Below are 27,249 nucleotides of genomic sequence, written 5' to 3'. Positions count from 1 at the left end.
TTAGAGCTTAGTCCCAATTGTTGGAACAGTGGTGAGAAGAACGCCCAGTCTAACGAATCAAAGGCCTTGGTGGCATCCAAGAGTGCGGCGGCTGCGGGAATACTGGGATGCATGTGAGGCATCACCGCAAACATGGTGTTGACTGTGCGAGGTAGCTCGCCAAGGAACAAAGCCTGATTGGTCTGGCCTCACTATTAAGGGGTTGCAAGCTGTTTGCAATCACCATTGTATTAATCCTATGCCCTATATTAGGGACAGGGTGCGATGGGAATCGCAGTGTTCGGCTGGCTTCAGGATTGACTGATTTTTCTCAAGAACAGGAGGCGAGGGGAGAGATCCTGGTACATTTCTAGCACATGTGGGACTAGGAGTGGGGTATACTCCTTGTAAAAGGCTGAGGTTAGACTGTGCAGCCTGGGGTCTTATTCCTGGGGAGGTTCATGACCCAGGAGATCTCCTTGGGCTTTATTGGTGAATCAAATAACTCCGGGTTGGCCTAGTCCAACCGTAGCAACTGTATGGGATCAAGATATGTCTTGAGCATATCCAGGCCCAATATCAGGGTAGCTGGGAGTAGTAGGAGGACATAATGCGGAACTGTTTCGGTAGGGAGTAAGGGAGCTGGGACTCTGCATTCCAGAGCTCTGCCACAAAACTGGATGCAAGTGGTTTGTGCAGCAACCCTCCAAGCGGTTTCTGGGGTGGTCCCCCTCACCATTCCAGCATTCCTGAGCCTCCTTGCCAAGGTGACTTGCCTCCCTAACCGCCTCTTCCTGGTACGGGCCTTTGCGAAAACGGAGGGGGCTTGTACCTGGCTTGGATATGTGCTTCCAATTTGCACAGCATCCCATGAATTTCCCTCCGCACTCCCGATTGTTTAGCTATACCTAACCCCTGTATAACCACTTTGAAGGCTTCCCATAGGGTAGAGGGCAAGTGCTCCGAACCTTTTGTGCTAGAAATAATCAATAGCGGTTCCGATATATTCTTTAAATACTAGATCACGAAGTGCATATGGTGGTAAGCGCCAGGTGAACACAGGGGAGGGGGGGGGGTGTTATGGACCAAGCAAGAGCACCCTTGGATACCAGGTGTTCTAGGACAAAATTGGACAAAGTGCCCTTGCGTACATCTCACTGTGTAAGGTGTCAGACGTCTTGTAAGTTGTCTAGAATCTGTGTGTTTAAGGTATTTGGAAGTGCTGGAATGGACCATGTTGTCTTCATGCGTTACATTAAAGTCTCCACCCGTATCGCAGTCTGAGGTCCAGTCTATACTAACTGCCCCCAGATATGCAGAAAAAAACCTGGGTCGTCAACGTTCAGGCCGTAAACTGCCACCATGGTCAGGGGCTGCATGTACAGTGTGCTTACGAGGATAACATCTAAGAAGAAAAAATGCACTCCAACACACACACACAGTCCAGTTCACACAGCTAGATCCCTTCTTGGTATAGTTCTGTTGTAACTATCAAATCCAGTCCACAAAAGTCAAATTCTTCCATATCGTTTACTTCTAAGCCAGATTTTTATACAGTATTGTCCAAAACACCACAGCCAACACGTGTTTTGCCCACCTACACTTTTTCACGGCTATGGAAACATGTCCATAATGTTCCTACAGTCTCTCCAAGGTTGGTTTTTAAGAGGTATAGAAGCGATTCTGTCGATCTGGAGCCTCTAAGTAATGGTTGTCCCAGTAATGGACGAACCTTGGAGTAATTCCCCAACTTGTATTTGCTTCAGTATTCCTGGGGTAAAGTATGGCGTGACCCTGAAGAGCTCGCCGTTCTGCAGTTTCCGGGGCCGTACAACACAGTATGCATGCTGTGTACCTACGCGGATAACCTATCTGCTTTCCTTATCACAGAGGCATATGTACCAAGGGAGGCTTCTTATTAGCAGTATTTCGGGCATAATTGGAGAATACAGAGGAATGGGTTTCTCCCCTCCAGTGTGCGCAGTCCAGGTGCAGCTTCACTGGCCAGACTGGTCTCTTGCAGGAAGCAAACATCAACTTTGTGCCGCATAAGATACGCGTGGACCAATCGAGACCTCCTACAGTGGTTTAAACCACGTATGTTAGTTGAGATATGCAGGCCATGTTATCTTTCTTGGTCTAATGCAGATCAAATCTGCCTGTTGTAGTGTGTATAGATATTATAGTAGCTGTGTTCATGACGGAGGACAAAAGATATGAGACCGGGCGACATAGTATGACTGGTACTGCCAGTGTCGTGGGTGGTCTAGACTCCCACCTCCCTTGCAAACAAGCCAAACAAACACAAAAAAACCTTCCATCAGAACATCCCAACCAACATATGAGATGAGGAACTGGAGTCCCTTGGTTTCCCTAAAACCCACACCAACCCCCAAAACCGGTTGTGACATAATACCCACACTGCAATAAAAAAACAGGAAACTACAAACAAATGGAACTATTTGGTAATTCTCTGGCATGTGGACACTCCAAGTAGTCTACTCTGCCCATCGAGGCGGGGTGGCAGAGATCTGTGACCAGGGGAACACCACATTAAACATGCCAGCATGCATGTGTGCACGGTGGCATGAGGTGCAGAAATAAGGTTTAACGGTCAATAATTGAGACGGATGGGCCAAATGAGAAACATACCTCCCGCGCCCACCGTGAATTGCAGATGCATACTGGAAAGGTCCATTGTGCCATCAGTCGCTCATCTGGGCACCCTCTGGAGAGCACAGCGTGGTCCGGGGTTAACGTCGAGCTCTGCTGATTTGTTTGGCAAATTTCAGGGCAGCGTTGGGCTCTGAGAAGAAATGCATTTTGTCCTTGTGCGGAATATGCAGCCTGGCCAGGTACTGGAGGGCGTATGTCACGTTGGCCTGCCAGAGGATTGTCTTATTGGGTAGAAACTTGCGACTTGCATCCCGCACTTCCAAGGTGAAGTCCGGATAGAAGGAGATGTTGTTGCTCATGTGTTGTATCACGCCACGCTTGCTGGCCTGTTTTAGAATTGTTGAGATTGTTCAATAGGTGAGTTGCTATTGGCCTGGCCGGGGGCTACCGGCGGTGGTCTGGAGTCCAGTGAGCGGTGGGCTCTATAAAATAAATATCGATAGGTCAATGCCACAAAGCTCTCGAAGTAAAGCCTCTACATAGTCTTCCATTTTTGAGATGGTCATGGTCTCCGGAATCCCTCTAATATGCAAGTTGTTTCACCTGGAGCGGGCCTCCGGTCTCTTTTTAGCTTTTATAATCTCTAGAACTTTATCCATCCGCATCATATGCTGCTTAGTTTCAACCTGCCTATCATCTGAATCAGAGACCCTGGTTTCTACTCTCGTCATGTTTATCCAGTCGCTGTTTCCCTTGGTCCAGCTGAGCCGCAAGGAGGTCTAGTTTGGAGTCTATAGTCTTCAGGCTAGACTTGACGTCCGTTAGTATTGTGTGGATGTCATAATCTGTCGGAGCATGCTCCTCAGGCTGCGTGGTATTATTTTCGGTATCTTGAGGCTTTTCCACCTGGCAGGTGTGACATCTACCATCAAACGAGAGTTTGGATTGTTTGGCATCCGCCTTTTCCATTGTGCAGCAATCGGGCACATCGCTGCGTGCATCCAGCCCAGTGGAAGGCGGATCCTCTAGATTAGATGTGGGGTCATCCATCTATATAACCAGGTCCAGTCAGGTGGATCCAATATCTGCAATAAGTTGCACTAGAGGCTCTGCCTCAGCCGAGCACCCTCTCAACTACTTGGGGTACCAACAGGCCTCGCTCACTCTTATATCTACGAGAAGTAAGCGTGGGATTCTGTGGCAACGCGGCAAAGGATATAATGGCTGCAAACATCTGTCTCCAGCATGTGCTGTCTGGCCTATCCGGCGTGATCAGGGTGGCCAGCAGCAAAGCGCCAGGTCATCCGTGGCGAGCGGGAGGCGATGCACCAGACCGCACCCCAGCAGCAACATGAATATGATACAGGGCACAGATGTAGGGGTCCGGTGTGAATTCAGCCTCTGGAGAGGTGTGAAGTCCAAAGATGAGTTGTGTGCCGTGCAGGCTATGAAAAGGTTGCAGCAGCATTCACTGCTTACCAGAAATAGATCTATGGGTGCCCAGTTTAGTAGGCACTTGTGTGTGCAGGAAAACGGGTGCCGCCGGTCCTCGTGCTGCATGTGCCCATCGGGGACCGGCACCGCAAGATAACCAGCAGCCCTTGTGGTCCTCCGGCCACAGTTGGCATTCACTTAGTGAGTTTGGGGGTGAAGTGGGGGGCATCCCAAACACAGAGACCCTAAATCAGCTAGTGGTCGCGGCTGCCACAACTCACAATGTTCCATACCGGCCCTGTGGCATCAGTCAGAAGTGCAGGCTGTCTAAGGCCTCTTTGCAGCCACTCTCTGCCGGTTCAAGTGACCCCCGATACAGGATACAATCTGCAGCCCTTCTGGCCCAACAACACGCAGCTGCCTGCGGTGCACAGGCCAGCCTGCCCGGCAGAGACGGATCGTCCTTCAGGCTTTGCAGTCTCGTGCTGCCTGCCCACGTCAGGCAAGGTAGGCCGTGGTGGGTTCGTTGCACTGGTGGTGTTCTGGAGTGCATGTAGGAGCGTCCAGCTCCCACAGGCTTCAAGCTGTGACTGTAGACCAGCTGAGCGTGATTGGGCAGTGTGAGAAGTTGGCCTGGCATATGCTGGTCACTAGTTATAGTGGCCACCTTGCACCATTCCAATTCGACTTTTAAGGTGATAGGTTTAAAAGACAACCTTTAAAGAAAGCTATCCTAGCGGTAGCTGTGGAGAGCAGCCTTCAGGCTAAGTCTTGAAGGAGTGTTAAGCTTATTGTTTTACCATAGATAACCTCTTGAATGACCAAATGAAAGAGTAGTCCACACAGGTATATATATAAAATATATGTATTTACTCTAAACAGAATCCCACAAGTCTCTTTATGACGCTAGAGGTAAAGTTACAATTCAAACAAGCATTTATAGATACAATAAATAGCACTGGAATCACAGGGCCCCAGGGGGGGGACAAAACCATATATTAAAGTGGTATAAGAGCCACGACAATTCTACAGACAATGCCTAGGGCATTTAGGATCGCTGGCCCCTTGAGAATCCACCCCAGGTTATGAGGAAGGGGACCCACGGGAGGCGCGTGCAGTGGAAATAGCTGCTATCGGGATCTCTATTAAAGCCTATGGAGAATGTCGCGGTTTGATTTAAACAGATTAAAGACACTTCTAGCAGGAGTTCAAAGTTAAAAACTTAGAGTTAAGCTTTTGAGGAGCCCACTACCACGAGAGTACCGAGGTACCACTGTTACCTGCCCCAGGGAAGCCGGGTGCATAGGTCGTTTTCGATGTCGGGTCGCGGGCTGATTTTCAATGGAAAAATTTACAAAACTGCTGCTAGCAAAAAGCGTCGATGATACCGTGAAGATTGAAGTTGTAGATCTTGTAGAGAAGAACCTGAAAGCAGAAGGGACAGAGTCTGGGTCACGGCACAGTGACCAGGGAGCTCAAGGAAAAGAGCCCTTCAATGTCTGGTGCTTCAAGTGGAAAAGGTGTAGCTTGGATCTGCAGCCACGGGCTCCGAGAGGTTTCAAGGAAGGCCAGCTTCTGGAGGGCAACTGTCCCACAAAGGATAAGGGTCGCTGCGGTGTTAGTGTCTGGATTGGATCCACTAAGCCTTGGCAACCACAACCCATGCAAGATAAACAAATCAGCTACTGGTGCAGACCCACGAGGTCTGTGAGGCCTCCTTCAAGGAGACTGTAGAGCAGGCCTGGAGCAACCAGGGGAACTCTTAAAAGTAAGGATTGTCCTCCGCCAGGGCCCACAAGTCGAGAGACAAGGGACCACAGAAGGCAGCAATTTGGAGTGCGTAAAAGAGTGCCCACGGGCCACCGGAGTGAGCTAGGGTGCTGATCTTTGGCACAGTTGCTGCTGAGAGGTTGGCACAATATTGGGCCTAAGCACAACTTACCCACTGGTCAGGGTCGTGTGCTATGCAAGAGGTGGCCGGTGTCCTGGGGTATCGGGGATCTCGGCACCCACGCGGTGCACGGTGCTCAGACTTGCTGGGCACGCTCACTGGCCTCTGGGATGCGAGGAAACCCACCTCAAGGTTGAGAGGAGTCGTCTATGTCCGAAGGAGCAGCGAAGTTCCAACCGGGTCACTTGCAGTGTTTCAGGTGCCTGCCAAGAAGGGGGGTAACTCCTTTACCCCAAGGGAGATTTCTTCAGTCAGCTGGGCAGCAGCTCGTCGAAGGTCAAGTCTGTGAAGTCCAAGATTAATCTGATTTTCCGGGGACACGTTATTCACCTTTATCCACAAGATTAGGGGAGTGTCCAGATCAATGTCTACCAATGGAAGTTGAGGGGGGAAAGGGTGGCTACACCCTCTCCCCTTTGTGTGTTTCCCACCTGGGCGAGGGGCTGGATGCCCCTTAACCGGTTCCAGGCGGTGTTTGCAGAATATAGGCGCTGTAGCAGCCTACGTGCAACTCTGAAAGGCATCCTAGCGTGCACCCACCCAGTTCCAATCCACATAGCCTGTCTGGGAAGGTGCTGGCACCCCCCTGCCACAGGATCCCTATTGTCCAGCTGCCGAGGCTGGGGTTTTCCCCAGCAACAAGCAGCCAGAGTCGTGTGGGTGGCGAGTAGCATCCATTTTGTGATACGTGTGCACTTTTAAATTGGTGTCTATTCTGCCGCTTTTCCCATATCGCCCCTCTAGCAGAGAGGAATCATGCCCTCATGCCCATGACTGGACTTGGGGGTATGATTCCTACATGTTTGACACCAAACACGATATGGTTCCGTGTAGCCATTCTCAAGTTATCACGCTATCGCGATATACTTATAATGCGGTTAAGAGTATATGGTATGGCTACACTACAAACAACCCAGCAATGGTTTTACGAGGGTTGCAGAGGGGCCCTACTCAGGTAAGGTTCCCTCTCACACATATCTCAGCACCCTGCCTTGTAGGATTAGCAAGGCCTGCTTGAGGGGTGACCAATGAGAATACATGTGTTGTACATAGGTGGGATACAGGGTACCTGTATCCCTGTAAGGGGGTGCAAGCACCACCTTACCCAGACTACAGTAGTGGTCTGGTGGTGTCATTTGATATGGCTGTCCCAGGGTGGCACAATAAGTGCTGCAGCCCTGGTAGGCCTCTGAAGGACCCATGCCCTGGGTACCTAGGGTACCATCTACAAGGGGCTGATAGGGTATCCTCAGTATCCAATTGGGTTGTACCTAGGGTACTCACATCAGTTTAGAGAGGAAGCAGATAGGCTGGGGTCCTGGATAGCAGGGCCACAGCCTGGCTAGAGTCATAAAGCAGTCAAAACATCAGCAAAAAGTTGGGGGCAACTATGCAGTCGATGCCACTCTCCTACAGGCAGAGTCCCCTGAAATGGTAGGATGGCAGACAAATATTTAGACCAGCAGAGCCCACTCAATGTGCAATCAACTTGCGGCTCAGCGAGACCACGCCCCGATGTTGCATAGTTGATGGTACGCTGGTTGATGTTTCTGGTTGATACAGTGTGCATCAAGTCGGCTTCATCAGGATCCTCTAGTAGACCAAACTTGTGGTGTGGAGGGTGAGGTGTGGTGGGCAGCAGTTAAAAAAAGAGTATGGATGATTGTGCCAGATGCTTTTAAATGTTTATGGCCCTTGTCAGGTGAACATTGTCATGCAGTGGCCTCTTGTGGCATGCATTATGGCAGTGAGTGAACTACTGTAGGGTTTCCAGCGTACTTGGAGTGCATGGCCCAGAAGGCAAAAAGATGGAGATGTGTGTAAAGTCTGAATGGGAGGCTTCGTGGAAGATGACTTTGTAGGAAAGGGTTATGGGGACAGTGCAATTGGATGAGCAGTGGAAATCACGTCTAGCTGGGTATGGGAATGGCTCGATGAGGCAGCGTTTAGAGGATGCCTGGTGGGGGCTGGAATCGCTAGCAGGCAAGGGAGTAATGGGATAAGATTGTTGTCCATGTAGGTCTCGTGGTACTTTGTGACTGGCCATTCAACCTCTGTCCTGCTTGGAGCAGGCTTCAGAACCACAGAAGCCTATGGTGGCTATAGGCAGGACCACCGGAATTATGCTTTATTTTAAGCCATGCCTTTTTCCTAAATCCTGTAACGTGCTACTGCATAGTTGAAAGCTAGAATTTTTGTTAAATATTGCTGTATTTTGGTGTCAAGCTGGCACTAATGAAGTGAAACTTTTGCCTGGCCAGTGTTAACATGCGTAACCAGCATTGGCAAAGCCAATAGGTAGCGCCTCTGCAAGAGCTATTGGCTTGTCATTGTTTTAGCAATGTTGTACACCAGAGTGGCTGCTGTTCAGCATGGCTAAAAGTTAATGGGGTAAAGAAGAGTTGATTGGGGTATAATACAGTAGAGTGGAGTGTCATGGAGGGACAAATATTTGGTTGTTGACTACCACTAGATGGGTTTCTGTGATACCCACTGAGTACCAACAGACTTTTCACATTTTGTTTTACATTAATTGTCCAGCCTCTTGTCTATCTATGAGAAGTTGGCCTGGTATATGATGTTCACTAGTTAAAGTGACCACCTTGTACAATGCCAAGCAACCCTTATGGTGTGGTTGTAAGTCAACCTTTTCGGACTAGCGGCCCTAGTGGTAGCGTAGGCTAAGCAGTCTTTGAGGCTAAACTCGTTAAAGCGTGTTAAGCAGGCTGTTTTACCATATGTAACCCCCCTTTAACCCCCCTTTAACCCCCCTCTATGAAAGGACACCACACAGATATATATTCAAAATATATATGTATTTAATACTCAAAGTATCCCCTAGACTCTTTATGAGCACAGGAGCACAAATCGTTAAACAAAAAAGTATCACAATATACAGAAGTTGCACTTTATATGGATGGGCCCTGGTGGCCACTCAAACCATATACTAAAATAGTGGTATAAGTACCACGAACAGGAAAGGGAAAAGGCCTAGGGCCTCTAGAATCGCTGGGCCTACAAGGAGCTAACTTCAGTTAGTGACCAGGAGGTCCACGGGTCGCGTGTGCAGTGAGGAAAGTTGCACGCGGGCTCCCATAGGTTTTCAATGGGTGCGTAAAAGTTCAAAAGTTACTGCTAGAAGGGTCTTCTGGATGGACTACGAACTTAAGACTTAAAACACAGATACTAGAGATGTTTCTCTACACTTGGGCACCGAAGTGCCAGCTTTACCTCACCCACAGGAAGCGGGTGCATAGGTCTCGAAGTGCGTCGGGTTTCGTCTATCGATTCAATGGAGCCTGATGACAAAGATGCTGCAGGCGGTCGGTCCAGAAGAGATGCGGTGGATCCAAGAGTGGATCTGAGTTGTAGAAGACCTGAAAGCAGAGGGGACAGTGTTCACAGTCACTAGCCAGTGACCGGCGTGGCACCAGGTAGGTACCAGGCGATGTCGGGTGCAAACAGGTGATGAGGTGTAGCTTGTCTCCGCAGCCACGTGGTCCCTGAAGGTCGATGACGTCCAGGAGTCAAGTCACGAGCTGTCCCACGCAGGCTCTCGCTGTCGGCGGTGTCGGCGACTCGAAAGAAGCAACCAAGCCTTGGCAAAGGCAGGAGTCGTGGAAAGTAAAGAAAGCTGATTGTTCTGACCAGCAAGGTCAGAGGGGCTGCTCTTTTGGAGAGCAGCTGAGGCCAGTCTGGAGCAACCAGACCAGCATCGTTGATTTCAAGTTAGGTTGCCAAAATGGCCACTAGCCAACGGGCCAGGGACCGGGCAGGCGCGTCAAGATGCAAAGTGCAGAGGGGCCCCACGCAGATCGTGGAGATGCTGGAGGGCTCACCTTTGATGCAGATGCTGCTTGGGTGTTGGGCTTCTCAGGACCCAAAGCACAACTTGGAGGGAGCCTCTGTTGTCGCGCTTGCAGCTTGTCGTCGGTCTTTCAAGATGGCTGGCTCCACGTGTCTCGGTGCCTCCACGGGTTCCTTCTTTTCAGGGACTGTGGATCGGGCAGTGAGAGGTCTGGAGGTCCAGGTCTTGTCAGGCTCTGGGCTCGGGCTCCGGCGGGAGGCGGCGGCAAAGCAGACGTCGAATAGCTGGTTGGTGCTTGCGTTAGCAAGATGGTCACTCCCTGACCATAGGGGAGATTTCCTTCTGTCCTCTGTGCAGCAGAGCGTCGAAGTTCCCGTCTTCTTCTTGTGGTTAAGTTGATTCCAGGATGTCTAAAGTCTTAGGACACAGCTCCTACCTTTAAGCGGATTCTAGAGGCCGGACAGGAAGGGGGGTGGTTACACCCCCAATCCTTTGTCCAGCTCGCCCCAGGTCCGGGGCTGGTGTGCCCAAGGACCGGTTTGAACTGGCATATGCACCGAGGCTCTTTGTGAGCCTCAGGCATGTCTGATTCCATTCAAGCCCTACCTGACCAATACACAAAATCCTGTCTGGGTTGGTGCTCGCACCTCCCCTGGCAGGAAACCCTTTGTCCACGTCTCCCAAGCTGGAAGGACTCCCAGCAGCAGGAGGGCAGACTTGTGTCTGTGGTGGCAGCGTCCATTTTGTGGAGCTGAGGCTATGTCTGATTTTACCCGGGTTTCAGGTACTGTACATGTCGTGTCCCTCTAGAAGGGTGGAATGCTAACCCCGTCGCCAGAATTGGTGAGGGGTTAGTATTCCAATTCGTATGACACCTTACTCGACATGTTTTGATAAAGCCAAACCAAAGATAGCATTTAACCGCGAGGTTCATAATGCACTTAAGAGTATATGGTATGACGATATCTGGAAACGGTAGAAGGAAGTTGTTCCGACCACTGCAGACAGGCTCAGCTCATGCCAGAGCACCATCTCACATGGAACCAAGCACTCTGCCTTCAGGATTGTCAAGGCCTGCCATAGGAGTGACTTATAGGTTAACATGTGTTCCATTTAAGGTTATGTATAGGTATACTACACCTAAGTAAGAGGTGGTTACACCAACTTACCCCAGCTGAGTGATCAGCCAGTTGTGTCAAATTTGTTAGGCCAGGGGTGGCATAATACATGCTTCAGCCCCTGGTAGGCCTTAGATACACCAATGCCCTGGGTACCTAGTGTACACTGGTACAGGGGCTCACAGGTTGATCCAATTCCAATAGGTTATGCACCTAGGGTGCACAGGGTCAATTTAGTAGAGAGAACAGCAGGCTGGGGGTCTGATTAGCAGGCCCACAGCCTCAATATGTCAATATGTCAAAAACCAGTGAAGCAAAAAGCAAACATTTGGGGTGACCATAGGATAGCAGACCCTACTCTCCTACACTATCCTAATCCAATCTAGGTTTTCATTTAACAAACCATTGCATTCTGTGAATTGTAGTCTTGATTATCTTCAGTTGAACCAATTGAACTAACATGCCGTTTTCTGATTCGTCGTTTACAATGGCAAAGACCACAACTGAAACATGAGGCAAAGTGGCACCCAAACTCACTGACTAACCCAAAAATTCTTGACAAATGACTAATGGCCCGATCTACAGTTTGGCAGAAGAGAGAATCCATCTCAAACGTGATGGATATTCGGTATCCTGTATTAAAAGCACCATAGGATATAAGCAGCAGAGGAGGGCTAAATTATGTGGCAGGGTTGACTAAATTATGGGGTAAGAAAGGGCAAATTATGCAGCATAATGAGGCATATTTTGTGACTTAACACTATCTGAGCATTGGCTGAACTTCATTAGTTTCAGTTTAACACCCAAACACATAAGCAACAGAAAGGTGACCAGTCAACCTTTGCAAAGGTCCTTCCACTGCACAGCAACACGTGTCACTGTATATTAATAACTTTTGAACCGCTGTTGCTACTAACAATATTTTTCTAAATATCTTCTGATTATGCTGGAGATCATGGATTATGTGCCAAATACAATAAATTGATAATTGTGTTGAAAAATGCAAAAATTTAGAGTGGACATGGCACTCATCCCTGTGTGCCACGCCCACCAACCGCTGCCTGTGGCATAGGTAAGTCACCCCTCTAGCAGGCCTCACAGCCCTATGGCAGGCTGCACTATCCCACAGGTGAGGGCATGGCTGCATGAGTAATATGCCTCTACAGTGTCTGTGCCATTCACAGACGTAAGTGCAGTGGAGCCATATTGAGTACATGGGCTGGGAGTCTGTCAACACGAACTCTACAGCTCCATGAATGCTAGGAAGTTTGGTATGAAACGTCTCAGCATAATAAACCCACACTGATGCCAGTGTTGGATTTATTACAAAATGCACTCATTGGGCATTTTAGAGATGCCCCCTGAAAAACGACCAACTCCCTCGAGTGCAGCTGACTGGTCTGCACCAGCCCGCCACACAGACGTGATTCCGACCCCCTAAGGGGGAGCCCCGGTGCTGTTGTGGGTCAGGAACAAAGGCTGCTTGGGGTGGAGGTGATTCACAACTACCCCCAATCAGGTGCAGCATTCAGGGCAGTTAGCCTCGAAGGCCTCCTGCCCTTTGATATGCTAGCCAGAGCCTCCTCAGCTAATGGAGATGCCTGCACCCATGACCAAGCCCCCTTTTGGGCAGCAAGGTTGGAGGGAAGATTATTAGTCAGGAGAGATGTGTCCCCTCTCTGCCAGGACCACCCCTGAGGTGCCCTGGACCGATGTGACCCCTCCTTAGGAAATCCTCCATCATGAATGGAAGGATTTGACCCAATCAGGTTAGGGAGATGCCTCCTCTCCAAAGGGACGGGACATTCTAAGGGTGTAGTCACCCTAGAAGACAAGTAGCCCAATGGCTACCATCTGCCAGTACCTGTAATGCCCCTAAATTCAGTATTTAGCGTCACCTCTGGACCTTGATCCTCCGATTCGACAGACCAAAGACGACGACGACGGAAGAGGACCACTGCCGGACCAGGATCTGAATCAATGCAGCCAGAACTTGGCAAGACCCCGCCATCTATAACCGGTTCGACAACTGGACCTGCTGTTATTCCAGAAACCATGCAAGGCCTCCAAGAAACCCCAAAGACCTTTCAGCCTTCACCCACTCACCAAGAACCTCCCTTTGGGCTAGAGGCTCTAGTTCCCGGCCTCCGCTGGTACAGGAACCACAGGGGTTGAGGACCGCCACTTGTGTCGACGCCACTCACTTCTGCAAAAGAACGTTAAGACCGCAGTGGTAGAGAACTGGCACTTGTGTCAACGTGACTCTTCCCTGCCAGATGAAAGCACCGCAGCTGGACAGCTCCCATATTCTAGAGGGATCCTTTGGGCTCAACCGATCAAGCTATTCACAGCTCCATTCGCGTGAGCCTGTGCTATCGGGCAAGTGGCCCTGTCGGCCGCCTCCTGCACCGCCTGGCCGGCCGCTGCCTCTCCGTAACGGTCCGACAACAGTGGAACTCCTCCATCCTCTTCACATACCCACAACTGTGACTGCTTGGTTGGCGGTGCCTCCATTCGATCTACAGCAACTTGCTGATGGCGACCGAGACGATGACTGTGTTGGCCGTCTACAGAATATTATCCATCTTCATTGCTCTCCGCTGACCAGTGGATAAATATCATTGCCGGTAACGACCGTCGCCGCAGTGTAGATACTGAATCGCACATCTCTTCTGGTGCCCTCAGTCTCCATTGACTGCACCCAGCCGCCCCAGTGCCTCTGCACCCGCCCGCCCCAGTGCCTCTGCACCCGCCCGCCCCAGTGCCTCTGCACCCGGCCGCCCCAGTGCCTCTGCACCCGGCCGCCCCAGTGCCTCTGCACCCGGCCGCCCCAGTGCCTCTGCACCCGGCCGCCCCAGTGCCTCTGCACCCGGCCGCCCCAGTGCCTCTGCACCCGGCCGCCCCAGTGCCTCTGCACCCCACCGCCCCAGTCTTTTTGCAAACTCTGATAAAATGAAAAAATGTGCGGGCTCAGCCTGGAACCTTCTCTCAAGCAGACCTGCTGCACATCTCGACAGCAGGAGCTCAACACAGTGAGCTATCTCTATGAGCCCATGAGTTACACGCGCTGCTCATTATTAAATAATGAATCGTTCATTCTTCAGGAACATAAAACATCTAAAGAGTAGTGAGCACCCTCCTGAGACTGCGGGACTGTGATCTAAGATAATATAAAAAGGCCATCTTCTCAGGCCCAAAATGTGTCTAAAGTCATGAAAAATGTTTTTCATGTACTTTTTCACATGCACTTTTTAATATTATATGGCTGTGTCCGCTTTTGGGGGGGTGGGGGTTGTAGTTATGAATGGCTTTCTCTGGTATTTATTTTTACTATGATTAATTTTAAACTTTTAGTATTCGTTGAACTTGGTTTACAATTCCCTCTTTGTTCCCAGGCGCAGTGCATGGGGCTCCTGCCTCCAGGCTGAGAACCCAGACCTTTTCACAGACTGTATTTACACTTTCAGGAGATGTTGGAAAGGCGTTCTCTGGGGGGCTGCGGAATACGTTCCTGACCACCCGTTGACCCACCTCTCCCAGAGTTAGGGCGGGGAGGCCCTTCCTGGAAGGGTCTCCTACCTAGGATCGCACACACTGAACTTGCACTCTCGGACAGAGGGACACCACAAAGTAGTTCTTTGTAAGGCAGTACTTTATCGTTAGCTTTAAGGGACCTTTATGATCCCAAATGCAGGTATTGAAGCAGCGCCACAAGCGGCGGTGATTTCGTGATGGGGTATTGGGGTAGCGGGACAGTCTTTGAGTTCAGTGTCTCTTCGGAGTATCCTTCGCACAGCTCTCAATCCTCGAGCTGGGGGATGTTGTTTCTCTCTGCAATTTCTGCCGATTCTTCTGGAGGGGAGTGCCGTGATTCACTCAGCAGGCACAGGTGGTTTCGGAGTCGGGGAGCCGCGACAGCGTCAGCAGGGCTCAGATGGTTCAGAGTTCGGGGAGCCGCGACAGCGTCAGCAGGGCTCAGATGGTTCAGAGTTCGGGGAGCCGCGACAGCGTCAGCAGGGCTCAGATGGTTCAGACTTCGGGGAGCCACGACAGCGTCAGCAGGGCTCAGATGGTTCAGAGTTCGGGGAGCCGCGACAGCGTTAGCAGGGCTCAGATGGTTCAGAGTTTGGGTAGCGTTCTTCGGTTCAGGGGTCAATGGAGCCGCGACCAGGTCAGCAGGGCTCTCGTAGGTCCAGGTCTTCTCTGCCTCCCGTCCCTCCAGCACCCCTTGTTATACTCCCCCTCCTCTTTGAAGTCCGGAGTCCTCGCTGAGAGGGGTCTTGGTGCCTGGGGCCGGGGTGTTGGGATCTTCGGTCGCTTGGCCCTTTGATCTGTTCAGGTGGGTCTGGGAGGGACTCCAGACGCCCAGCAGGCGAGGCGCCCGCTCACCGGGGGCCTGGTGGCCGATCGAAACCCTCCTTGGGGAGGAGACCAGGGGTGTGACAGGGACAGCGTCTCCTGGTCTGGCTTGGGGGCTTCTCGCTCTCTCGGCCGGGCATGCGTGGTAGGGTCTAGGGTGTTGCTGGGGCCTTGGCCGGCCATCGGGTTGTTGGGCCATGGCGGCCGGAAGTCTGTGACATCGGGGATCGGTGCGGTTGCAGGGTGGCTGGCTGGTCGGGAGGGCCACGCCACGAGGCCGGTCTCACAGGAGAGCAGCGAAAATGTCTCCAGTTGGGGTATTTTAGACAAAGTTGGGCTGGCCTGCCACAACGGGTTTATAGAAATCCAAATGAAACGGGGGGCTCCAGAAAGAGACAGTGATGGGAGCAAAGAAACGCAGGGCTTTCAAGAAACGCAGCACTGTCAGTCGACCAGCATGGGCTACCAAGAAACGCAGCACTGTCAGGGGCCTGACACGGGCTACCAAGAAACGCAGCACTGTCAGGGGCCTGACATGGGCTACCAAGAAACGCAGCACTGTCAGGGGCCTGACGTGAGCTACAAAGAAACGCACCACTGTCAGGGGCCTGACATGGGCTACCAAGAAACGCAGCACTGTCAGGGGCCTGACGTGGGCTACCAAGAAACGCAGCACTGTCAGGGGCCTGACATGGGCTACGAAGAAACGCAGCACTGTCAGGGGCCTGACGTGGGCTACCAAGAAGCGCAGCACTGTCAGGGGCCTGACATGGGCTACCAAGAAACACAGTACTAGCACGTGCACCTGTACTGTGCTTATGGACTACAGTGCTTTGTGGCCTCTGCCGGAATCCGAGATTGTGAGTTTGCTACTGTCCCAATGGGACAGGAGGTCCGAACCCCGGAGTGCGTTTTCTGTGGGGGTTTATAACAAGGTACCCTGGCTAGTCACACCGGGGGTGAGCAGTCTTTGCTATGGGCGGGGCTTCTGTGCACCTCCACAGGGTGACTGGACAAGTGTCTGCTGAAGGCGCCCAGTCTGAGGCAAGCTATGCGCCCGCTAATGCATTGCACCTCTGTTGTGCCAGCAGAGAATGGGTATGGACCATGTGCAACTGTCCCATTGCCAGTGGGCAGAGTTTCCTCAGCCTGGCCCCGCCCCCAATGCCCGCCCCACCACCGCCCCCAATGCCCGCCCCACCACCGCCCCCAATGCCCGCCCCACCACCGCCCCCAATGCCCGCCCCACCACCGCCCCCAATGCCTGCCCCACCACCGCCCCCAATGCCTGCCCCACCACCGCCCCAACGCCCGCCCCCCCGCCCCCAACGCCCGCTCCCCCTGCCTGCCTGCCCACCAGCACCCCACCCCCAGCCCCCCTGCCTGCCTGCTCACCAGCACCCCACCCCCAGCCCCCCTGCCTGCCTGCTCACCAGCACCCCCCTTCCCCCCACCCCCCTTCCCCCTCCTCTCCCCCACCCCCCTTCCCCCCTCCTCTCCCCCACCCCCCTTCCCCCCTCCTCTCCCCACCCCCCTTCCCCCCTCCTCTCCCCCACCCCCCTTCCCCCCTCCTCTCCCCCACCCCCCTTCCCCCCTCCTCTCCCCCACCCCCCTTCCCCCCTCCTCTCCCCCACCCCCCTTCCCCCCTCCTCTCCCCCCTCCCCTCCTCCTCCCCTCCTCTCCCCCCTCCCCTCCTCTCCCCCCTCCCCTCCTCCCCCCTCCCCCCTTCCCCCCCTCCTCCCTTCCCCCCTTCCCCCCTTCCCCCCCTCCTCCCTTCCCCCCTTCCCCCCCTCCTCCCTTGCCCCCTTCCCCCCCTTCCCCCCCTCCTCCCTTCCCCCCTTCCCCCCTCCTCCCTTCCCCCCTTCCCCCCTCCTCCCCTGCCGCCCCCTCCCCCCTTTCCGCAACGCCCGAGACCCCCCCTTTCCGCAACGCCCGACACCCCCCCAACGCCCGACACCCCCCCTTTCCTAGCATGCTCGGACATGGACCCCGATGCCCGGGCATGGAGGGTGCCCTGACATGCCTGGGCATGGACCCCAGGTGCCCTGACATGCCCGGGCAAGGACGCATAGTGACTGACCACCGCGGGCACTCCGTCAGGTGTCCGAGAGGCACAGACATTTCCCCGTTGGACACAATCCTAGCAAGGGCCGTTGGGCATGAGAAGGCATGCTTCACGGGGCCAAGCTTTGAATGGGCACGGTACAACCCTGGCAATGGCATGAGTCCCAAGGGCACCATATTTAACGAATGTCACGCAGATATGCCCGACCCTGGCAGCCAGCTGCATTTCACTGCTGGGAAGCCTGCAAACATTGTTAGGTGGTATAGACACGTACCTAACTGGTGACTGAAGATCTAACTTTCAATCTCAGCATCACTGTTTGCCCAAATTGTGTGACCCTGGGCACATCATTTTGTCCTCATATGAACTATCACCCTTTAACGCCAAAACATGAGAGGCGCTTGGAGATAGGCTGTCGGGGGAAACAGCCTTTACCACGAAGCATTTTCTACATGATACGTTTACAACGGTACACTTACCTCGTAAACGTCTTCACAACGCGTATTGCTTCAACGACGTCTTTAGCACGCAAGCAACGTCATCACGGAAAAACGTCTTCCTGGTCGGAAAAAAAAGCGTCAGTCCTTCGTTAGTGTCGGCGAAGACCTAAGAAAAAGGAAAAAAAAAATAAGAAAAGGGGGCTTGGGGGGGGTCTCCCCCCCAAAAACGAAAAAGTGGGGTAAAGGCAAGATCGAGGTAAGGGCAATGCGAAGAAAAAACATTTCGTTGTAACGAATGCGTGGTAAAGGCATGCGTTGCAACGGAATGCGTAGTAACTACATATATTCGGCTGACGGCAGTGGCACGAGTTGTATCAAATTTAAAATGAACAAACTGAGCCCAGAGTTTATTGTGATCTGTGCGCGCGGATATTGTGTTAAATGATGCGTCAGACGCACAGGCCTCACTTACGCGCTTCCTGTATGAGAAAATGAAACACAAAACCAGGCACCGTAACATCCCTCACCTTCTAGTTACCTGTGTCCGAGTCAAAATGCCATGAAAAGGCGGACTTTGCCTGGCCTTCCATTGCATGTACTAGATAGGGTGACCAACTGGCATTGGTGCAAATTCAGGACGGTGAGTGTAAAAATTCAGGACAAAGGGTCAAAATTCAGGACACAAATTCAGGACAAGAGGTCAAAATTCAGGACAAAACTTCAGGACAATAGATACGTTTTACAGACACATCAGAGGAGGTCCTGCAATAGTATATAAGTAAGCCCACATATTCAACCATTTGCAAACCTATCCACCATGTATCCTTCCATCTATAATTTCACTCATCCATCCCTTCATCCATTCTTTCACTCATCAATCCATTATCCATCCATCCACCCTTTCACCCTATCCATTGGTACACTCATCCATCCACTCTTCTACCCATCCATCCAGCCATTTACCCTTTCACCCATCCAGCCATCCTTCACTTACTCATCCATCCACCTTTTCAGTCATCCATTCTCCCTTTCTCTCTCTATCGACCCTTTCACTTAGCCATCCTTCCTTCCATCCATCCACCCACCCATCCATCTGCTCATCCACTCATGAATCCATCCATTGACCCTATCACTCATCCACCCTTTCTCATCCATCTATCCTTTCACTCCTTCACTCATCTATTCATCCTTTTGTCCATCTACCCTCCCTTTCACTTACTCATCCATCCTTATACCCACCTTTTCACTCATCTGTCCATCCATTCACCCTTGCACTTATCAATTCATCAATCCGTCAATCATTTCACTCATCCATCCACCCACTCACTCATCATTCACCTTTTCACTCATCCATCCTTTCACTCATCCATCCACCCTTTTACCCATCCAGCTACCCTTCCACCCATACATTCAGCTATTTACCTTTTCTCTCATCCATCCCTCCTCTCACTCATCAATCCATCCTCTCTCATTATCATCTATTCAATCTTTCATTCGTCCATTCACCCTTTCACTAATCCCTTCACTTACCCACTCGCCCAACTTTTCATATTAATTTTGAGCTGAGCCTTTTTGAGAAGAGGCCCATAAAGAACTTCACCCTCGCTGAAGGAGCCATTCCAGGACTGGGACAGAAGCCACTCAGGGCGGAGACAGGATCCACCACAGGGTGGGGACAGGAGCCATCACAGGCGGGGGGGGGGGGGGCAGGAGTCACCACATGGGGGAGGGACAGGAGCCATCAATGGGGGGGGGCAGGAGCCATCACAGGAGGGGGAACAGGATCCACCAGGGTGGGCACAGGGGTGGGCATGCAGTATTCTAGTATGATCTTGGTCTCTTCCAGGGTGGGGTAGGGATCCTCACCCCCTCCTGGACAGGACAACGAAAAGACAGGCTCTCTTTCCAAAATGTTAGTTTTGCCATCCCCCACTGTGATGTACAGTACTGAAAGGAGATACTCCAAGAGAACTGATTTAACTGATTGTCCTCCAAATCAGTGTGGGTGCGATTGCGCCATTTCTTTTTTAGGTTTGCTTACAATTTAGTGACAGTAATTAAGCTCTGTGAAGAGAACCACGTGCTGCCTGGTGTAATCAGGGCCGGTTCTAGGGTGTTTGGGGCCCTGGGCAGAAAGGGAATGTGTGAGGCCCCTCTAAATAGCAGAGACATGACGCATTCAGGGCTGTTTGCATCTGAATAGACGCCCCTGCGCCTGAAGCTGCAGCCCCTCCCTCTCAGTCACCTTCAAGCACCTCTTAACAGCTCATCAAGGGCTGAAGGTTTGAGGGTTGCCATCCCGCTGGGCCTCTCCAGTGCTGCTGGGGATCTGAGCTTTGGTACTGCATCGGAGTCAAGCAGGGAGGTGGGTGGAAGCTGTGCCGGCTTAGGGTGTTGCGACCGGTGCCTGGTTAAAATTACGGACAAATGGCGTCCGTTAAAGAATCCTTCACGGACAACGGACAGACGGCCGAAATTACGGACTGTCCGTGAAATTTACGGAAGGTGGGTCACCCTAGTACTAGAGTCGACGTGTCGTTGTTGTTTTTGTGGGGGGGTGGGGGGGGGGTGTAACACAGATATGTTAGTCATTCCGAGATGACAATATGACCGAAAAAAGCCACGTCAGGGTTTAGCGCTCCAAGGGAGTCTTTTAAAATCAAAAAGGCGAGCAGGGCATGGGGGGGGGGGCGGTGGTGTCATCCAAACAAAAGCCTCGAGGCTTCTGGGCGCTAGCCAATTATCTTATTCATGGGGCGCTAGTGACCGTGCAAGGGGCCCATGGATCTCAGACGTGAGGAGTCCGTGTCATGCGTCATTCCCCTGAATGTCCGGCCTGGAGAGCAGACGCTCATCTCACCCTCATGACTCATGCCGGACACTTTAAATCTCACCATCTGGGGGTATCCCACAATCCTCTCTGCCCAGGTCTGTCTGACTCATCACAGTGATGCGTTCAAAACCCTTAATCATGAGTCTGCGCTTTCAGACGTGAGAGGTGTTCCAGCAGTCTAGGCTGTAGAAACTTCCACTCCAACTTTCCCTTTGTCATGTCGAACAGCTCAGTGGGTTTTACTCCTGCTGCTGGCATGTGCACTCCATCCATTGGTCACAGGTTGGATTCTGACTCGAGCAGCTCGCTCGTTCATCCCTCGGAGGTTGCTAAACGGAGTACTGGCGAGGCGATAGTGCAAATAGTGCGGTGGCGGACGTCAGCTCGCTTGTGGAGTGGGCTCTCTGTGGAGTGGGCTCTCTGTGGAGTGGGCTCTCTGTGTCCGGAGTTCCAGTCGGTGGCCGTCGGCACTCTGGGAACCGGGACTGATCTTTCAACATCGCACATTACCTGAGGGCCGGAGAGAGTAAAAGACCCAGAGAGGGCCGGGGCGATCTAGAGAGAGCCCAAGAACCGAGAGGGGCAGAGAGAGCAAGAGGGAGCAATATAGCTGGAGAGTGCCAGAGAGAGCAGGAAAGAGAGGCAGAGATAGCCCAAGAGCCGCGAGAGCAGGAGAGCGGCAGAAGGAGCAAGAGAGAGGCAGAGAGAGCAGGAGAGGGCCAGAGAGAGCAAGAGAGAGGCAGAGAGAGCAGGAGAGGGCCAGAGAGAGCAAGAGAGAGGCAGAGAGAGCAGGAGAGGGCCAGAGAGAGCAAGAGAGGGGCAGAGAGAGCAGGAGAGCGGCAGAAGGAGCAAGAGAGAGGCAGAGAGAGCAGGAGAGCGGCAGAAGGAGCAAGAGAGAGGCAGAGAGAGCAGGAGAGGGCCGGAGAGAGCAAGAGAGAGGCAGCGAGAGCAGGAGAGGGCCGGAGAGAGCAAGAGAGAGGCAGAGAGAGCAGGAGAGGGCCGGAGAGAGCAAGAGAGAGGCAGAGAGAGCAGGAGAGGGCCGGAGAGAGCAAGAGAGAGGCAGAGAGAGCAGGAGAGGGCCGGAGAGAGCAAGAGAGAGGCAGAGAGAGCAGGAGAGAGGCAGAGGGAGCAAGAGAGAGGCAGAGGGAGCAGGAGAGGGCCAGAGAGAGCAAGAGAGAGGCAGAGAGAGCAGGAGAGGGCCGGAGAGAGCAAGAGAGAGGCAGAGGGAGCAAGAGAGAGGCAGAGAGAGCAGGAGAGAGGCAGAGGGAGCAAGAGAGAGGCAGAGAGAGCAGGAGAGGGCCAGAGAGAGCAAGAGAGAGGCAGAGAGAGCAGGAGAGGGCCAGAGAGAGCAAGAGAGAGGCAGAGAGAGCAGGAGAGGGCCAGAGAGAGCAAGAGAGAGGCAGAGAGAGCAGGGGAGGGCCAGAGAGAGCAAGAGAGAGGCAGAGAGAGCAGGAGAGCGGCAGAAGGAGCAAGAGAGAGGCAGAGAGAGCAGGAGAGGGCCGGAGAGAGCAAGAGAGAGGCAGCGAGAGCAGGAGAGGGCCGGAGAGAGCAAGAGAGAGGCAGAGAGAGCAGGAGAGGGCCGGAGAGAGCAAGAGAGAGGCAGAGAGAGCAGGAGAGAGGCAGAGGGAGCAAGAGAGAGGCAGAGAGAGCAGGAGAGGGCCAGAGAGAGCAAGAGAGAGGCAGAGAGAGCAGGAGAGGGCCAGAGAGAGCAAGAGAGAGGCAGAGAGAGCAGGAGAGGGCCAGAGAGAGCAAGAGAGAGGCAGAGAGAGCAGGAGAGGGCCGGAGAGAGCAAGAGAGAGGCGGAGAGAGCAGGAGAGGGCCGGAGAGAGCAAGAGAGAGGCAGAGAGAGCAGGAGAGGGCCGGAGAGAGCAAGAGAGAGGCAGAGAGAGCAGGAGAGGGCCGGAGAGGGCCGGAGAGAGCAAGAGAGAGGCAGAGAGAGCAGGAGAGGGCCGGAGAGAGCAAGAGAGAGGCAGAGAGAGCAGGAGAGGGCCGGAGAGAGCAGGAGAGAGGCAGAGGGAGCAAGAGAGAGGCAGAGGGAGCAGGAGAGGGCCAGAGAGAGCAAGAGAGAGGCAGAGAGAGCAGGAGAGGGCCGGAGAGAGCAAGAGAGAGGCAGAGAGAGCAGGAGAGAGGCAGAGGGAGCAAGAGAGAGGCAGAGAGAGCAGGAGAGAGGCAGAGGGAGCAAGAGAGAGGCAGAGAGAGCAGGAGAGGGCCAGAGAGAGCAAGAGAGAGGCAGAGAGAGCAGGAGAGGGCCAGAGAGAGCAAGAGAGAGGCAGAGAGAGCAGGAGAGGGCCAGAGAGAGCAAGAGAGAGGCAGAGAGAGCAGGAGAGGGCCAGAGAGAGCAAGAGAGAGGCAGAGAGAGCAGGAGAGCGGCAGAAGGAGCAAGAGAGAGGCAGAGAGAGCAGGAGAGCGGCAGAAGGAGCAAGAGAGAGGCAGAGAGAGCAGGAGAGGGCCGGAGAGAGCAAGAGAGAGGCAGCGAGAGCAGGAGAGGGCCGGAGAGAGCAAGAGAGAGTCAGAGAGAGCAGGAGAGGGCCGGAGAGAGCAAGAGAGAGGCAGAGAGAGCAGGAGAGAGGCAGAGGGAGCAAGAGAGAGGCAGAGAGAGCAGGAGAGGGCCAGAGAGAGCAAGAGAGAGGCAGAGAGAGCAGGAGAGGGCCAGAGAGAGCAAGAGAGAGGCAGAGAGAGCAGGAGAGGGCCAGAGAGAGCAAGAGAGAGGCAGAGAGAGCAGGAGAGGGCCGGAGAGAGCAAGAGAGAGGCAGAGAGAGCAGGAGAGGGCCGGAGAGAGCAAGAGAGAGGCAGAGAGAGCAGGAGAGGGCCGGAGAGAGCAAGAGAGAGGCAGAGAGAGCAGGAGAGGGCCGGAGAGAGCAAGAGAGAGGCAGAGAGAGCAGGAGAGGGCCGGAGAGAGCAAGAGAGAGGCAGAGAGAGCAGGAGAGGGCCGGAGAGAGCAAGAGAGAGGCAGAGACAGCAGGAGAGAGGCAGAGAGAGCAGGAGAGAGGCAGAGGGAGCAAGAGAGAGGCAGAGGGAGCAGGAGAGGGCCAGAGAGAGCAAGAGAGAGGCAGAGAGAGCAGGAGAGGGCCGGAGAGAGCAAGAGAGAGGCAGAGAGAGCAGGAGAGAGGCAGAGGGAGCAAGAGAGAGGCAGAGAGAGCAGGAGAGAGGCAGAGGGAGCAAGAGAGAGGCAGAGAGAGCAGGAGAGGGCCAGAGAGAGCAAGAGAGAGGCAGAGAGAGCAGGAGAGGGCCAGAGAGAGCAAGAGAGAGGCAGAGAGAGCAGGAGAGGGCCAGAGAGAGCAAGAGAGAGGCAGAGAGAGCAGGAGAGCGGCAGAAGGAGCAAGAGAGAGGCAGAGAGAGCAGGAGAGCGGCAGAAGGAGCAAGAGAGAGGCAGAGAGAGCAGGAGAGGGCCGGAGAGAGCAAGAGAGAGGCAGCGAGAGCAGGAGAGGGCCGGAGAGAGCAAGAGAGAGGCAGAGAGAGCAGGAGAGGGCCGGAGAGAGGAAGAGAGAGGCAGAGAGAGCAGGAGAGAGGCAGAGGGAGCAAGAGAGAGGCAGAGAGAGCAGGAGAGGGCCAGAGAGAGCAAGAGAGAGGCAGAGAGAGCAGGAGAGGGCCAGAGAGAGCAAGAGAGAGGCAGAGAGAGCAGGAGAGGGCCAGAGAGAGCAAGAGAGAGGCAGAGAGAGCAGGAGAGGGCCAGAGAGAGCAAGAGAGAGGCAGCGAGAGCAGGAGAGGGCCGGAGAGAGCAAGAGAGAGGCAGAGAGAGCAGGAGAGGGCCAGAAGGAGCCAAAGAGGACCCAGCAGTGGCGTAACACAAGCCCCCCACGGTACTGGGGGGGGCCCCTCAGGACGGTACTCTGGTCACAGAGCTGCTGATTAAATCCAGAGCTGAGGACCCTCCATGTACCTTGCAGGGGGCCCTTTCAAGTTTCGTTATGCCACTGGGGCCCATTAAAAACCGGGGAGAGCAAGAGAGGGCCAGAAAGAGCCACAGAGAGCAGGACAGAAGAGGTGGAAAGAAAGAATTCCAACCGTGAGAAAGAGACACTGGAAGTGTAGGGGATGGAAGAAAGAGCCATGAAGTGGAATCAAGACCAGGCAGACTCGGTATTCATGAGATAAAGAAACAGGAGGTGAAGGGGTGGAGAAAGAAAGAGGCAGGAGGTGGAATCAAGACCAGGCAGCCCCGGTATTTATGAGATAAAGAGACAGGAAGTGTGGGGTGGAGAAAGAAAGAGGCAGGAGGTGGAATCAAGACCAGGCAGCCCCGGTGTTCATGAGATAAAGACGGGAAGTGTGGAAGAAAGCGGCACGAGGTGGAATGAAAACTAGGTAACCCCAGCATTCGGCAGAGCCAGCGATGGGTTTTTATGCATTTAAAAACAAAGAACGTTCTATGTGAGTAGTAAATAGATAATTTGCTCGCTGTGGTAAAATAATTACCTGCAACCAATAAGAAAAAAGATTTCATGGCTTGTAACTTTAGAACATCAGAGGACAGGCTGCTAAGAGCATTAAAAACAAAAACAATGACAGCACTGGTGTCATGTTTTACCATTCTAAGAGAAACTTTCTATGTGGGCGTAAAATTGTCACTATTAGAACAATAAAACTCACCTGTGCGTCCTGTTCCATATAAAATAGGCAGGTCTGCCCCCAAACACTTGAGAGCGAAGGATGAGAACTGCTGATTTAAATGGTTGAAATATGGGCTGACCTCTCACAGAAGCAGTTAAAAAACTTAAAATGCCCTTAATTGATCATAAATTGTCTATTTTTGGTCTCTTAATTCCTGTTTAGGTCTCGCCTGAGCCAGCGCTTTAGCGCTGCTCTCACGAGAGCTTTTGTAAAAGGGGGATTTGGAAGTGCAAACCAGTGCTTTCAGGCCGCCAACTACAGTGCATGTGCGCCGGGCGCGCGCACCATTTGGCAGCCTGCTGATCACTTTCGCGGCCGCTTTGATGTTCTCAGTGAGCCGCGCGGCCACTGAGAACATCAAAGCGGCCGCGAAAGTGCACACCATTTGCCACCCCCTCCCTTATCCCACTTCCTGCTTGTAACTTAAATATTTCATGAGCGACTGTGTAATTGAACAACAACCCTTCAGTCATTCCTTTGCAGCGTGACAACCTACTTCAATCTTAATTAGAACATGCATTGATATCATTTGCTTTTGTTAGTAAATTATGAGCGATCAACACTACCATGCTGTTGGGTCACGAGTACTCATACAAAATACTAGTTAAAATATAACACAAGGATGCACCCCTGCGTTTCATTTCAATAATTGCTGTGTATGTAGCACATATCATAACTTGAATAGCTTTTAGGCACACTTCTTTTATCTGCCTGGAATTCGAACCGGTGACCTGCAAGCATATCCGGTGGCATGAATGCCACTGAATTATCTCAACAGCCTTAGATGGAATTCTTCACAAACCAGCACGGGCTCGTAGCGCACCATATATACAAGTAGAAGGGGCGCCTTGCCACATAAAGAGGCGCGCACACAAATAAACACACCCAGGCATTCACAGAACAAAACACACAGCTTGCACATAAACTGTGCATTTAGACCCGCTACACGCAAACACACTGGAGGCATGTCACGCGCGCCTTCAGTGCCGGAGCCTTGCACGTGCTTGAGGCGCACCCGTGATGTAACAAAACTTGAGCCACGCCCCACACTCTGCAAAGTACCGGGAGGGGCCCCCTCCGGACTCAGTCAAGAGGTTTTAGGCCAGGGTCTGGCGGGTGGAGGGGGGGCTATGTTATGCCATTGAGGTGCACAGATGTGTCCAGAACACAACAGATGCTCGTGCCTGGGGCATATAGGACAGTAAGCCTAGGACAGCAAGGGCAGAGCTGGAGACCAGACTTCTCCCAGACTGGCCTTTTAATTCCTATTTGTTATTGTTTCTATGGTTTCAGTTATGAGTGACATTCTAATGTGAAATGACACACTTCCAGTAACAATTTCGAGTGTTTAAGTCACTCCTCTGTGAATTGTGCTATTGCATACAGACCTATCACACAGAACATGCGATTCAAACAAGCCTGACCTACTCGCGTTGCCAATGGTGGTTAGCAGTTCAAATCAGTCTGTAACATAACTGGTGCTCATGTAAAGCGCTCTGATACCTTTGTGTCTAGTTCGCGCTATATAAAACTCCACAAAAAATGAAACCATCCGTGAGTAAAAACAATGATTTTGATGTGATTAAACATAATTAAAATTGTTTCAGTTCTGACAATACTAAATATTGGTAAGATCTCATACATCCTTCCTCTTCTACGCTATTTTTACTTTCTCCAATAATTTCCTAGCATCTCCCCTTCACTGTGCTGTCTACAACCCCACCCCCCCAACTCCCCCCCACCTCCCCCCCCACTCCACCTCCCCCACCACCTCCCCCCCACCTCCCCCCCACCTCCCCCCCACCTCCCCCCCCACTCCACCTCCCCCCCCACTCCCCGTCCTGTAAATACAGTATTTCCTTTTCTTGAATTTGGTGGTATTTTGATAGCCGCCGGTGTATGGTAATTACAAGTTGCACATGTGACAATTATGTGCGCTCTGTCAAGAGGTTACAGTTTGAATGAACATGTGATCAAATAATGTTATGACCCAGTCTAACCCCTAATGAGAGGTGGTTGGCATCACAATAGTTCA

General features: G+C 52.7%; 1 protein-coding gene across 7 annotated transcripts in view; it reads left to right on the top strand.

The window, feature by feature from the left end:
* Positions 1-27,249, top strand: part of LOC146772321 (ectoderm-neural cortex protein 1-like) — a 172,064-nt gene that overhangs the window by 88,487 nt on the left and 56,328 nt on the right. The window contains exon 1 of one of the 7 annotated variants that reach the window (XM_085639145.1): positions 20,150-20,275. The exons of the other annotated variants lie outside the window; for them this stretch is intronic. The gene's annotated coding sequence lies outside the window, so the exon portion shown is untranslated. Of the gene's footprint in view, positions 1-20,149; positions 20,276-27,249 lie in introns of those variants that run through there. 7 annotated transcript variants of the gene reach the window in all.

Source organism: Triturus cristatus, chromosome 12 (assembly GCF_964204655.1).
Source record: "Triturus cristatus chromosome 12, aTriCri1.1, whole genome shotgun sequence".
Classification (NCBI taxonomy): Eukaryota; Metazoa; Chordata; class Amphibia; order Caudata; family Salamandridae; genus Triturus; species Triturus cristatus.
The sequence above is the reverse complement of the archived record's forward strand: the minus strand, read 5'-3'. Positions and strand labels throughout refer to the sequence as shown.